Below are 4,930 nucleotides of genomic sequence, written 5' to 3' on the forward strand. Positions count from 1 at the left end.
ATTGTAATTTACCCTTCAGTCCTGCATCCTCCATTCCCAGAGCTGGCCTGCATCCTTACGATGCAGATAGCTCACACTGGTCACAGATCTTTCTGTCGTTTCGAATCTTTACAGAGTGAGAGTTTGAGCTTGGGCCCTCCCGTTCTGCAGAATGAGGCATGGCCAACATCTCTGGTGTGCCTATGACAGAACGATGGCTTCACGGGGTTTGCAAATAGAACTGGGATATCCTTTTGGCCCAATGAACAAGGAGTATCATGAAATTCAACTGGAGCTAACACATCCATCCCCTCTCCTCTGGGTGAGCAAATGAGTGATGAATGCTATTTGCTCTACTGTAGGGCTACCCTTCCGGCCTCTCCCTCTCAAAAATTGCTTTCTTTAGAGGTCAGAATGCAGAATAGTTTGTCCTGTGGGAGATTCCCCATTTAGGGAAGGGCTTGGAGTTCATTTTTAGCTGATGTCTGCAGCCCTCCTTTCACGTAACAGGGAAGACATAGCCCTATCAATTTGGGCAACGATCAAACTAGATTCCAAAGAAACTTTCCACTCCTGTGACCACCCCCTCCCCTGCCCTGTATGTTGTTGAGCGGTTTATTTACATGCACGAAGGAAGAAAGAAACTGCATTTTACCTGCACGCTCCTCCAGCCTGGGCTCTCTCAGAACAGCGTGTCACAACTGGGTGCAGTATACCTGCTGCAGGAGTTTACTGAGGAACACAGGGGAGCTAGGATTTCAGCTCCAATTGTGACCGCAGAGCACCAGATATTTAGGATCATTTTTCACTGCGAGATGAAACAAAAATATATTATGAAAACCCAATGAACCCTAGCAGCACTTGAATATCAGCAGGCAAAGACGATTTCTGCTTGGGTAGCATTGCTGCGTTGAGCTGATGGAGATGAGTGCCATTGAGCTTTAATTTGTTTGTTCCCAAGCTGAGTCTCGTACCAGCATTTCCTGCTAAATATGCATTCCGACCTACTGCATTTCTCCTCGCTATCCTTGCATTATTTTCGCCAGCTCGGTTGACAGCACTCTCTCCCTTGTACCGGGGATTTGCAGGTTCGAGCCTCGCTCCAGAATCTCCCACAGGACAAACTATTCTGCATTCTGACCTCTAAAAAAAGCAATTTTTGAGCAAATTCTAGGCTGATTCCTCGGTGCAATACTGAGGAAGTACGACACTCCAGAATCACAGAAGTCTCAAGGGGCTGAAAGACGCCATTCAGCCCATCTTGTCTGTTCCGGCTCTACAAACGAGCGTCATTACCCCTGTTTTCTCCCCACACCCTGGCACATTATATTTATCCAAATAATCAGCCAATGCCCCTCTATTGAACCCGCCTCCACCACATTTCCAGGCACTGCGTTCCACACTCGCTGTGTGAGAAAGTTTTTTTTTCACGCATCACCCTTGCTTCTTTTACAAATCATTTTCAATTTATGCCCTCTCAATCTTGTTCATTTTACAAACAGGAACGGTTTCAGACTATCTGCTGAACCCGGCGCGTTCATAATTTTGCAAACCTCCATCCAATCTCCTCTCAGCCTTGTTGTCTCCAGGAAGCGCAGTCCCCAACTTGTCCTCGTAACCAAAGTTCTTCATCGCTGGAACCGTTCTAGTAAGCCACTTTGGCACTCGCTCCAATCCCTTTTGTGATGTGGCGCCCACAGCCATCCTCGGTACTCCAGCGGAGGCCTGACAAGCGTCTGATACAAATTCAACAACACCTCCTTGCTCCTGCACTGTGCCCCAACAAGAAAGCCAAAGGCACTGCTGTCAGTCCTGCCACCTTCAATGATCTGGGCCCATATAGTATCTCTGCGCCTGCAGAGATGGTTATTGGACAATAGCAATAAATATAGTCACATGACTAGTCAGGCTTAATGACTAAGGGCCCTCGGTATCTATGCACAATACATTTGCTCCCTGCAACAATATCATCATATTGGATTGAGCTAATGTAACTTGAACATTAAACCTTTCAGAGCCATCAGCTTATACAAACTCTTTCCCCATGGCTACTTCATTATACAAACATACATATTTATAATTTTTGAATAGAAAACTATATTACCTTTGCCACTAAACCCGTTGTCTGTCCCCAAGTCTCTGTTTGTGCAAATCTGAGATAATTTGCCATTTCTCCAGCGTGTACTCTCTCCAGACTTCGATGCATGATAAATCTCCTGCTTGAAGACTTGATTCTGATCCTTGCAGTTGGACAGAGTCCTGCTGGATTAATGCTAGAGCATTGAAAGAAAGTGTGTTTGAAGTGGGGGGTGGGGGGGTCGGTGACTGTATTAAATGAATCATTGGAGTTTGTGACTAACAACATATGCAATTATTTCCCTGGATTATAAAAGTGTCCTGGGTAATATTTGAGTGTAGAGTACAAAACCTTAGACCTGAATGTTTGGATAGAATTTTCTCCTTGACAGCCCTAATCCCATCCATATTTCTTTCTGCACTGATACTCTTAGATTCAATTCTAATTGCATTGCTACTGATGCTTGACCTGGGAGACGTTGCTCACTGATACTCGAATGTAAAGATTGGTTACAGTCCTCAACGTGAATATTCCTCACCTCAGTGAGCAGTAGATACACCCAAACTGGAAAATATAAACCAGCGTGATCTAGAGTGACAAATCTACAAAAAGGCTATGAAGGGTGCTTCAGAAACTAACAGACAAGGTCCAGCTTGTAAAGCCCTCTATTTATTTCCAGGATACTGGAGACACACGTAGACTCATGCAGCATGGAAACAGACCCTTCAGTCCAACCTGTCCATGCTGAACATAATCCCAAACTAAAATAGTCCCACCTGCCTGCGCTTGGCCCATGTCCCTCCAAAATTTCTAATTCATTTACTTATCCAAATGTCTTTTAAATGTTATAACTGTACCTGCAAACACCACTGTTCATTCCGCACACCAACCACTCTCTGTGTAAAAAAAGTTGCCCCCTCATTTCCTTTCTAAATCTCTCTCCTGTCACCTTACAAATATACCCCCTAGTCTTGAAATCCCCCATTCTAGGGAAAAGACACCTGCCATATATTTTATCTATATCCCTCATTATTTTATAAACCTCTATAAGGTCACCCCTCAACCTCCTAAGCTCCAGTATAAAAAGTCCCAGCCTCTCCTTATAACTCAAACCCTCCATTCCTGGCAACATCCTGGTAAATCTCTTCTGAACCCCCTCCGATTTAATAATATCCTTCCTATAACAGGGTGACCAGAACTGCACATAGTACTCCGGAAGAGGCCTCACAAACATCCTGTACAATCTCCACATGATGTCCCAACTCCTATACTCAAAGGTCTGAGCAATGAAGGCAAGTGTGCCAATATTTTTTTAACCACCCTGTCTACATGTGACGCAAACTTCAAAGAATTATGTACCTGAACCCCGAGGTCCTTCTGTTCTACAACACTAGTCAGGGCCCTACCATTAATTGTATAAGTCCTGTCCTTGTTTGTTTGACCAAAATTATGGCATTTATCCAAATTAAACATCACCTGCCACTCTTCAGTCCAGTGATCCAATAGGTCAAGATCTCTTTGTAATCTTGAATAATCTTCTTCACTGTCCACTATATCACCAATTTTGGTGTCATCTGCAAACTTACTAACCTTGCCTCTTATATTCTCATCTAAATCTACAGCAGACCGCCATCTAGTCTAGTCCATCTGTAAAGCCCCACTTTTGTTCATTCCTGGGATGTGGGCAATCGCATTTATTGCCCATCAGCAATAGCTCTTGGTCCTGGGGTGATGTATGGGGCTGCTGTATGAATGTCCTGGAGAGCTGTACTGAACAAAGGTGTCTGCTTGTGCATTGCCAGGGGCAGGCAGGCTTCGTACAACTGTTGGGCAATCTGCGAGGCCAGTGGGAAAATCAGGGCTGTCAATCTCAGGGCCTGAGGCCGTGCAATCAACATCAGCACACAGCCAGTAGGATAGAGGTAAAAGCAAAGCCCTGCAGATGCTGGAAATGGGAAACAAACACCGAGAATGCCAGGGAAACTCAGCAGGTCAGGCAACATCTGCAAAGAGAGAAGCAGAATTAATGTTTCAAGTCCCCTGTGACATCTTTGCAACAGAGAGCCAAGTAATTGTACCGTACGTAGATAAACCAGCTTGGCAAGGGGAAAGGGCCATTTAGCTTCACTCTGCTCAATTGAGAAAGGGAACAGGTGATCAAGTAAATCCCCCAATATAAGAATAAAATGCCACAGATGTTGGAAAGTGCAATAAAACCACAAAAGATTGGAACTGCTCTGCCAATGTAGACTGAATTATGAAGCGGTAACATTCACCCTGTTGTTCTATCTGCAGCACGGTGGCTCAGTGGTTAGCACAGCTGCCTCACTGGGCCAGGGGCCTAGGTTCGATTCCAGTCTCAGGCGACTGTCCGCGAGGAGTTTGCACATTATACCCATGCCTGAGTGCATTTCCTCCCACAGTCCAAAGATGTGCAGGTTAGATGGATTGGCCATGCTAAATTGCCCAGAGGTGTGCAGGATAGGTGGGTTAGACATGTGGAAATGCAGGGTTATAGGGATAGGGGAGGGGAGTGGGTCTGGATGGGATGTCTGCAGAGGGTATGTGTTGACTCAATGGGCTGAATGGCCTCTTTCCGCATTGCAGGGAGTCTATACTAGCAGAGTTGCTGCGCATTACAACCACGACCTGAAAGGGGTACTCAGCTCTTTATAAACAGTGTAACATGAAGCTGGAATGGATTTCTCGGCTTGTACCTAAATTTGATCTCTGGCTCCTTCTGAAACACTGCAGGGAACAGCAACAATCACAGCCTTCTCTGGCAGAGAGTTTTATTATTTTACAGCGTTTCCCAGTATTGATCAGTTGTTCTCATATTGATTGTCAGTCAAACAGCCTTCCCACATACATTGA

The sequence above is a fragment of the Rhincodon typus genome, unplaced genomic scaffold (assembly GCF_021869965.1).
Source record: "Rhincodon typus isolate 14 unplaced genomic scaffold, sRhiTyp1.1 hic_rhity00000075, whole genome shotgun sequence".
NCBI classification, from domain to species: Eukaryota; Metazoa; Chordata; class Chondrichthyes; order Orectolobiformes; family Rhincodontidae; genus Rhincodon; species Rhincodon typus.